The following is a 10,831-nucleotide window of genomic DNA, read 5'->3' as shown; positions in this document are numbered from 1 at the left end:
TCTTCCCTTATTTCGTTACTAGCCAGTCCCTGGTTCAGGGTGGAGGAGGATTTGTCTGGGTTCCTAGTTGTAGTGGGGACCCCCCCTGTCAGTACTGCTTCTTCTTGCAGTTTGCTTTCCTTTGCCTGTCTTGTGCCCTGCCGGTACCTGTGCCTTACTGCCTTGGAAGTTCCTGAGTTCCTCCCCGTTTTCATCGGTGATTTCATCAAGCCTTCTCAGCCAGTGGAAACACTGTCCCGACGTCACGCTAATTCTGAGAAGTGCCACCCGTGGCGTTGGGAGTTGGTTCAGTGCCGTCCTGTCATATACCGTCAGGAAGGGATTGGGCTAATTTCTCGCGTTACTCTTTCATCGGCAATCAAGACTTCGACAGACTGGCAACCTCAACTCCACGGTCTACAGGAAAAAGAGGTAAACCACGATCCCGTGAAGATTCGTTTAACAGATTGAGACGCCTTAACCCCAGTTCCGACATGGACGACATACAGGAACTACGTGAAGAAATGCGTGCCATGCATCTTGAAATGACCACTCTCCGCCAGGAGAACAACACCCTCAGACAGGCATTGGATCGGTGTTTGGCTAGTCCCGCACAACCTGTCACACCGCCAGAGAACTCCATGGCTTACACTACTCCGATGAAGTATGATGGTGATCCGCGTCGAGTGGCTGAGTGCTGTACTCATTGTCGGATCCATTTCCAGTTCAGGTCGACTCATTTTGCTCAAGACAAGGCCAAGATCGGGTACATCCTTGGCAATCTGACCGGCAATGCACTCGCCTGGGCCGCACCTCTAGTCTCTACTAACAGTCCTCTGTTGGGTGATTTCACTGCCTTTGAGAAAGCATTTTTGGACGTCTTTAAACCACCCAATTTGGCAGCCATGGCTCAGAATCAATTAATGGAGATCAAGCAAGGGTCAGGTGACATAATCCACTACATCAGTCGGTTTCGACAATTAGCAACTGATTCACAATGGCCTGAAATTACCCAAAAAACCTTGTTTCGTCGGGGATTACGAGAGGAGTACAAGGATGAACTACTGCACATTCCGGAGCCAGAAACATTGCCTGCTTTGGTGGAACAAGTCTTACGCATTGACCACAGGTTGACCGAACGACGGAGTGAACGCCGCAGGTCTGACAGGTATCAACCGATTCCTCTTGCACAGAACCCCGGACCAGCTGTTTCTACTGAAGTAGGTCCAGAACCCATGCAGTTGGGTGCCGTCCGAGGTCCGTTGTCCGAGACCGAAAAGAAAAGAAGACGACAGAAGAATTTGTGCCTGTATTGCAGTGGTTCTGACCACTTTTTAGGCACCTGTCCGCTGCGCCCGCTGAAGAAACAGGAAAACTAACAGGCCCGTTGTTTGAGGCGAAGGCAGCAACGGGCCGCCCTTCTGATTCCGTCCTTCCTCCCATGAACTCAGTATCTTTGTTGATCCTGAAAATCGGTGTTGCCTGGCTTGGAAAATGCGTGCAGACCTGGGCCCTTTTGGATTGCGGAGCATCCGGCAACTACATCGATGCCTCATTCGCGATTGCCAATGGGATCCGTTTACATAACAAGGAACGACCTACAGTGGTCGAGGTGATCGATGGTTCTACTTTGTCTTCGGGTCCTGTTTGCCAACACTCTGATCCCTTGTGGCTCTCTGTAGAAGGGCATCTCGAACGTATCTCCTTGGACGTCATCAAATCCCCCTCATTTCCGGTGGTTCTGGGGTTACCATGGTTGTTGTATCACAATCCCCAGGTCGACTGGACCGCTCGCTCTTTGATGTTTACTTCGACACGTTGTCCTAGTGATTGCGTAATCCATGAAACCTTTCCTGCAGTTATGGAGTCCCTCAATCCTGCTGACGTATCTACTCGTCTATGTGCCACTCAATCGGTACCTCATGAATATGCTGACTACCACAAGGCGTTCTCCAAGCCTGAAGACATACCACTACCACCTCATCGGTACTTTGATTGTTCCATTGACATTCTGCCTGGTGCGATCATTCCCCACGGCAAGATCTATTCGTTGACTCAACTCGAGAAAGGCATCCTACAGGAGTACATTACGGATTGCCTGAACAAAGGCTACATTATACCCTCCAAATCCCCTGCGGGATTCCCGTTGTTCTTCGTCAAGAAGAAAGAGGGCACTTTGCGCCCTTGTATCGACTATCGTCAATTAAACGAAATCACGAGGAAAGACAGGTACCCGTTACCACTCATCCGGGACATCATCGAATCTCTGAAATCAGCACAGATCTTCACCAAACTGGATCTAAGAGGGGCCTATCACTTGGTGCGGATTAGGAATGGAGATGAGTGGAAGACGGCCTTCAAAACGCCTATTGGTCACTTCGAATACAGGGTGATGCCGTTTGGACTCTGCAATGCCCCGGCAGTCTTCCAACGGTTCATGGACGATGTCTTTTCTGACCTTATTGGGATTTCTGTCTGGGTTTACCTTGACGACATATTGTTTTTTTCTGACTCTCGTACTGCACACGTAGCGCATGTTCAGGAAGTCCTCCGGAGATTAATACACAACGGCCTGTATGCCAAAATCGAAAAATGTCAATTTCATAAGGAAAGCATGGAGTTTCTGGGTTATGTGATCAGCAACACAGGAGTACAGATGGATCCCGCAAAACTGCAAGCTATACAAGAATGGAAACCACCACATGGCGTGAAGTCGCTTCAAAGGTTCTTGGGCTTTGCCAACTTTTATCGGCGTTTCATCCCACGCTTTTCTCAACTGGCCAACAGTCTAACTCGCCTGACCAGTACCAAGGTGCCGTTTATCTGGGACACGCAGGCCGAGGAGGCATTCCTGGAATTAAAGAAATCTTTCATGTCGGCTCCTGTTCTTAGACATCCAGATGATGAAATACCATTTGTGGTTGAGACAGACGCTTCGGACTACGCAATCGGTGCGGTCTTACTACAGCAAGATGCAGTCACAGGAACAGAGCACCCGGTGGCATATTACTCAAGGAAATTGTCAGTGAGCGAGAGAAACTATGCAGTGATAGAAAAGGAACTACTGGCAATAAAAGCTGCCTTCGAGGAATGGAGACATCACTTGCTGGGTGGGAGGTACTCGGTGGTGGTTCGCACAGATCACCGCAATCTACAGTTCCTGCGCTCTTTGCAATGTCGAACTTCCCGTCATGCTCGTTGGGCCTTTTTCTTTTCACAGTTTGATTTCACTGTCACGTACATTCCTTGTTCCCAGAACACGAAGGCTGATGCCTTGTCTCGTTCTTTGGAAAACAACGTTGAAGGTGTCAAGGAACCGGAACCTCTGATAGCATCCAAACATTTTCTATTGATGCTGACTCCCCGGCTCCAACAGTTTGTTGAGGCCACACGTACGGATCCCACAAGAGCACAGATACTACAACATGCCGACATTAAGGAACGTGACGGCTTGTTGTTCTTCAAGGATCGTCTGTACGTTCCCACATTGGAACTCCAGAAAATCATTCTACAGAATTGCCATGATTCCGTCGTTTGCGGTCACCGTGGAGTCCGCACAACACAAGAACTGGTTGCACGACAGTACTGGTGGCCTGGATGGGCTACACTGGTAAAGCAATACGTGGACTCCTGTCCTGTATGTGCCCAGACCAAGATTCCTCGCAAAAGGCCAGTTGGCCTTCTGAAACCCACGCCTACGCCTCCGTACCCTTGGCATACCATCGCCACGGATTTCATCGTTGACCTGCCCTTGTCCGGTGGATTTACCTGTATAATGGTGGTGGTGGATTGTTTCCCCAAGACGGCTCATTTCTTGCCCTTTCCTAAGCTGCCCACCGCATCTCAGATGGCACGATGTTTTCTACATGAGGTGTATCGCCTTCATGGTCTTCCGGAGAAGATCTTGTCAGACCGGGGGTCTCAATACATCTCTTCCTTTTGGGGCCAACTGTGTCGGCATTTGGACATTCAGCGAGCCCTGAGTTCCGGCTATCATCCGCAGACTAATGGACAGACAGAACGTACCAATCAGACCCTTGAGCAATACCTACGTTGTTATGCCAATGCTACCCAAGACAACTGGTCGGAATGGTTGGACACCGCGGAAGCAGCTTACAACAACGCTGTTCATTCCGCTACTGGACTCAGCCCCTTTTTTTGCTCTACTGGTCTTCATCCTCGCCTGCTGCCTGTTCATCCAACGTATTCCAGCACCGTTCCTTCTGCAGATGCCCTGGTGTCCCTGATCCGCGATCAACATCGTCTGGCGGCCAGTACCTTGGCAGCGGCACAAGCACATATGAAGGAGCAGGCTGACAAGAGACGGAGCCCGGAGCCTGTCCTTCATGTTGGGGACATGGTTTGGCTATCCTCCAAGAATCTACCAGTACGCAACTTACCTGTGAAACTAGCCCCCCGCTTTTTTGGTCCCTTCCGCGTCTCTGAGCGTATTTCCTCTGTTGCCTTTCGTTTGTCTTTGCCTCGCTCTTGGAGGATCCATCCTGTCTTTCATGTTTCCCTTTTAAAGCCCTATGTGCCCGATGTTATGGGTCGTACCTGTTCCCGTCCTGCTCCGATATTGGTTCGGGGGGTCCCTGAATTTGAGGTGCAGGAGATTTGTGATTCACGAATTTGGCGCGGTGTTCTGCAGTTCCTGGTCAGCTGGAAGGGTTATCCAGCTTGTGACCGCACTTGGGAACCGCGCTCCTTCGTGCATGCACCGCGCCTGGTTCGGGATTTCTATCTCCGCTTTCCTTGGAAACCCGGTGCTCCGGGGTTGTCCGGGAGGGGGTATGGTGTCACGCCGCGCGCTCGCTCGCGGGCGTCGGCGCCACTTACCTGGGTCCCTGGTCCACGGCCACAGCGGTCTCCTCCTTCATGGAGGCTGTACCCGCGGTGGCGACTCTCTTCACGCCGACCCGCGGTTCGGATGGGCGCCGTGGACGCCACCATCTTGCGAGGATCTGCGCATGCGCGGATCGTCAGTATTCGACGTCCCGCGCATGCGCAGCATCGGAACATGCGTTCCAAGCCTCGTTTTGACCCCGGACCATAAATAGGCACCGCATACACAGGGACAACGCGTCTCAACGCGGTTGTTACTGTGTATGCGCTGCTGGAGCCCTGGTGCGCGGTTTTCAGTCCTCCAGTTTCCAGGTCTACCTTTTCCTGCTCAGTCCTGCCTCTTCTCTTTACTTCTTCTTGCTTCCTGGTCCTCCTACCCTTTCTTCCCTTATTTCGTTACTAGCCAGTCCCTGGTTCAGGGTGGAGGAGGTTTTGTCTGGGTTCCTAGTTGTAGTGGGGACCCCCCCTGTCAGTACTGCTTCTTCTTGCAGTTTGCTTTCCTTTGCCTGTCTTGTGCCCTGCCGGTACCTGTGCCTTACTGCCTTGGAAGTTCCTGAGTTCCTCCCCGTTTTCATCGGTGATTTCATCAAGCCTTCTCAGCCAGTGGAAACACTGTCCCGACGTCACGCTAATTCTGAGAAGTGCCACCCGTGGCGTTGGGAGTTGGTTCAGTGCCGTCCTGTCATATACCGTCAGGAAGGGATTGGGCTAATTTCTCGCGTTACTCTTTCATCGGCAATCAAGACTTCGACAGACTGGCAACCTCAACTCCACGGTCTACAGGAAAAAGAGGTAAACCACGATCCCGTGAAGATTCGTTTAACACCCAGTTGATACCTAGATTTAGACATTTCAGCAAAAGTCAAATGGTATAATTGTGAACACTGGTAAAGCCCACCCGTCACCCAACCCCGAAAGGCCCCCCTTTGGCAAGCCTGGTGTAGAGGAGCAGCCGAATGCCTCTGCAGGAAGTCCCGCCCCTATTCTGCCTATATGTTGGAAGAAATTGAGACATGTGCAACGCCAGTAATGATACCTACACCGCGAAAAACCTTTGTGACAAGATATCCACTGAGAAAACCCTACATGATGTACCCCAGAAGAGATGACGGTCTCCTGAGGCAGAGCCCCAAAGAAGTGTGAAGATGTGAAAAGGAAAGACTGATGACATCACAAGAGATGAGTGTGATGCACTGAGAAGTATGACCAGAGAAGAGAATGCATAGACCTTATAGAATCTGATGGTGAAGTAAAGAATCAAGAAGACCTTCATGTGCAAAATGAAGATTGCACGTGTGAAGATGCACTGCAGAAAATGCAAGTCATTTTATAACTGTACAGATGCCGTAACGCAAGTAGACTAAGTAATCGTAAGGCTGGATATACGTAGCAAATAGACTGCAGGTGGTGCCACCAATATATATATATGTGTAGAATCTGGACATTCGATTGCCACAATTTTAGTAAGCTCAACCCGTGGAGAAAGGAGGATTGATAGCTGTGCGTGTCGCAGCAAAGAAATAAGCGGAGGTTCGAAAATGGACCAAAGGAAGACTGCTTGGCCTGTTGTGAAAGGCTAAGGCAGCCAAAACTGGTTATCAGTCCTTGAAGAACAAGTGAATGTGAGACGCTGAGGCATCCCTTGTTAAGTTGCACAGAGAGAACACCAGGAGAGCCAAGTTCTTCATTTAAGACAATTAAATGCTATAAAATGGGACGAATATATATATGTAGAATCTGGAAATTCGATTGCCACAATTTTAGTAAGCTCAGCCTGTGGAGAAAGGAGGATTGATAGCTGTGCGTGTCGCAGCAAAGAAATAAGCCGAGGTTCGAAAATGGACCAAAGGAAGACTGCTTGGCCTGTTGTCAAAGGCTAAGGCAGCCAAAACTGATTATCAGTCCTTGAAGAAAAAGTGAATGTGAGACGTTGAGACATCCCTTGTTAAGTTGCAAAGAGGGAACACCAGGAGAGCCAAGCTCTTCATTTAAGACAATTAAATGCTATAAAATGGGCCAATTCACAGTCTTTGATCACGTGAGTTCAAGATGAAAATAGATGAGGGATTGTGAGCCTGAACCTTAATAAGAACTGCTCTTACTCCCTTATATTCGCAGAGACAAGAAGCAACCACAAGGCCAAGTTCAAAGACAATCTGAATGGCAGGCGGCATGAGTGATGAGAGATGATGGGCTAATTGGGTGGGGAGGTGCATCAAGCCACCCACCAGCACCTTGGGTACCAGCTTATGTGCTGCTAGAGAATTGAATGTTCCAGAAAGGTACAAGCATGCCAACCAATTGTAGAAGTCCATATAACGAAGGGCCTTATAGTGTGGGAGCCAATGATATGCCGTTTAGCTAATAACTGATGAAGATGACTTGCACTAGGGGTGGGCGTGAGTTGCTCACCTGACCGTAGAGACCCAATCACAATCCTATCCCATATAGAAAGTATACTTAGATACTCTCCTTAGTCCTATCAGAATCCCGTGTAAATTTTTGTAGTTTGCCACGTAGTATGATGTCACGTATGGCGAGTATGATGTCACGTATGGCGAGTTTCTGCTATAAAAGTAATGTTTTTATGAAATGTGTTGAGATCGTGCAGTGCGACGTCTGTTGATGTCCGTTGTACTCCCTGTTTTAGACAATTGAGAAGAAAACAGACATTTTGTCAACTTCCTGAGTCGGTCTTCTTGCTTGGTGTGAGAGTTATTCTCCATCCCATCCATCGTATGATGTGTTACCTTAATTAAAAGGACCATAAGGGTTCACTGGTGATAATTCTAGACTACCCAACACGGATGCCTGGCTGCACTTGCCATTTCCTTATGGCTTTACTTCAATATGGTAGAGTGGTGCTTGTGGTTTCTACGGATGGGCTCTCCCCAGGGGGTCTTATACAAGTGTATAAATGGTAACTGAGAGAGAGGAACGGTGGACACTGCTTGTTCAATAGAGCCTAGGAGATTGTTATGGCATGGATTACCTTCCCTATAGTGACTGGAACAACAATCATGCACTCTTGTACGTGCTTCTATAAGAATTTGAGGTGGCTTCGGGGGGTGTATGGTAACCCCTGTGCTATTTGCCCTTTACATTAATGGCCTATATCGGGCACTGGTGGAAACTAATGCTGATTTTCTTAAAATGGGTGGATTATCACTCCCTGTGTTCACCTATGCGGACGATACGGTTCTGATTGCCTGCACCCCTATTGCCCTACAAATTCTAATAGATGCCTATACTACATTCATGTCAAACCTTAAGCTAGCAGTAAATTCCCAAAAATCTGCAGTAAAGGTGTGCTCAAGCAGAGGATCTAGTTTAATAAATTCACGAAAAAGGTGGAGCTGTGGCGAAATCATCCCAAGGGTAGACACATGTGATTATCTTGGAATCAGCTTTACCGAGAATTGGCAGGGTATCTCACATATAGAGAAGCAGTGCTCTAAAATGAGGCAGGCCCTGAGGGGCCTGGCCCGCTTTAAGAACATGTGCTCAGGGCACCAATCAAAATGTTTCTGAAGGTGTACAGAGCTCAAACAAAGTCTGCAACTAATGATGGAGCGGCCCAGTGGGGCATGGAAAAAGATACCCCAATTGAAATAATAGAAAATACTTTCTTAAACAAACTGCTTGGTCTACCTAGTTCAGCACCTAATTATGAAGTACATATTACAAATAGTCCTTCTTTCACACTGACTGGCGGTTTGGTCTAAGTTAAAAGCAACACTAACGCACGTGATTATTAAAACTTTGACCATGAGTTTGTCAAGGTGTGAAATACCATAGTTGACTTATATTTATAAAGCTACATCTCAGTTGAATGCTCAGAGTCTGCCATTTTAACGTCTGTTATTGTGAACAAATATAAGCAGATTATTTAATTCTGTTTTTTTGTCTAATAGATAAACAGCTGGACTCCAAGTTGAGGCAAGCATAAAACACGTGCTCATCTCAGGTTTGGAGGGCATCCAGCCGTATATTCTGCACAGTAACAAGCCCACAGACCACTGGGCATTGACTAGGGCACTTTTAATTCTCTATGGCTCAGGACGAGAACTAAAAACTGGCTGAGCATGGGATAGTCCACAGTCTCCCCTAGGTGTAACTGGCCAGAAGAAGACCTTCTACATTTTGTTTTGTTTTGTCCTGTCTATCAAGATATTAGAAAGAGGATTATTGTACCTTTGCACAAGAATCTAGGCTTTACTCAAGCTAGACCTGCCCTGATATTTCTGTTTTTCGCTGAAACCACCCCAGTGGCCTAGGGTTGCCTTGAATTTTTGCGAAAAGCCTGGTTTCGGCGGAAGAAATTATTTGACAGATGAAATAGTACATGCATTTTTAATCTAATGTTTTTTAACACATATGATGTACAAATTGTGCTTTTCTATGGTTTTTGCTTGTAACTGTTTTGAGTATTGTGGTAAGTTTTGTGTACTGTTGTTTTTGCTGGTTTATGTATTTTTTATGTATTTTTCTATCCGAATAACCTTTATTGATGATGATGCGATCCATGCACTTCTCAAGTAAAATCCATAAAAACAGTATTTGTTGGCATCTGAACACCAAATATAATTGTGTATGTGTACCAATAAGAGCTGAGAAGATATGTGGTGGTCAGGTGGGAGTATTGAAGGCAGGTTTCAAACCCTGTGTGGGGCAAAAAGACAGCCCCAGAGCGACAAAGATGGAGAGGCCATGCTAGGCCCCATTGTGAGAGTGAAGCTGGCTAAGTGTGGAATTCCATTGATATATAAAAGCCAGTACAAAACAGTGATTTTGACATAACTCCTGGTGAATGAGCATGAATGGGCCTCCCTCCATTTTGTTAGAATGTACAGGCACTTAGCTGAAGAAAAGTGCGACTTAGAACACACCCCACTCCCCAACAAAAAAGATATGTGGCAGTGCAGATGCTGACCTCGTGTAGAGGCACATGTGACAGATTTAAGGCTGCAGAAGTGCACATGAAAGGAAATAAATACATTTGAAATACTGTGCATTTGAAAGACAAAAAGGAGGAGTGATGCCTTACATTTAAGAAATAAAGTCGAATGACAGACTGCATTTTCCGGAATAAAGAGACAATTTCAGCACATAAAATGACAACATTTATAGGGCAAGGCCTATTTCGTTTTTGTAGCAGTGAACTCTGGTTCCGTATGTAACTATTGCCTATCTGTGTAAATAATACCAAGAGTGGACTGGTTTCTGTTCAAGCATTCTGTAAAGAAAGAGTTTATTTCATGCCAGCGAGCCTGGATGCAATACAAAATGTCATGTGTAAATAGGTTTCTTAAATTTAAATGCTATTTCTCAGAATTGTGCATGTAACTGAACTTGGTGTATCTGGAAATGTGACCCGCAGACCTTTGGGCTGGGTTCATCAACGAAACAGGCTTGGAGCTTCAGTTAAGAATACAAGAAATGTTGTAAGAGAGATTGGAACTACGGTGATACAGATAACATGAACAACAGAACCGGACCGGACCTTTATGGTCAGGTTCCCCATAAAGTTTGCATTAGCTCTGAGCAAAGACCCTTTGAAGCTCAGGAGAAGAGGGTGGAATAAACATTGGCCCGAGCAGATGGCTGGTCACATGTTTAAGGAGAAATGGAAACTTAGAGGGGAAAAGGAGAAATGAAACTACCTCTCATATTATGCAGTGCCGTTGGTTAACATGGAACACATTTTCCTAAACAGAAAGAGCATTGTGTGTCCCAGTGGGCTCACCGGGGTTCATTTTAAAGGGGATAAAAAGCCAGTTGGGACCATGTAAAAATGAAATGTTTGTGATGCACATAACTTAATATATTATCAAAAGTATGATTCTGCCATTTTCATAATTCGGAGGAACTGCAAAATTGGTTAAGTTTTAGATCTTGAAATTAATCTTTGAATTGGTGTCCCATGTTTTGCTATTTCGGTACAGCAGCAAACCGCAAACAACAATGGCTCCTTTCAGGAAGGTTGTGCCAAAATAAAATTAGTCTT

This window comes from Ambystoma mexicanum, chromosome 2q, assembly GCF_040938575.1.
Source record: "Ambystoma mexicanum isolate Mex_15411 chromosome 2q, UKY_AmexF1_1, whole genome shotgun sequence".
NCBI lineage: Eukaryota > Metazoa > Chordata > Amphibia > Caudata > Ambystomatidae > Ambystoma > Ambystoma mexicanum.
This window is presented reverse-complemented; position numbering follows the sequence as displayed.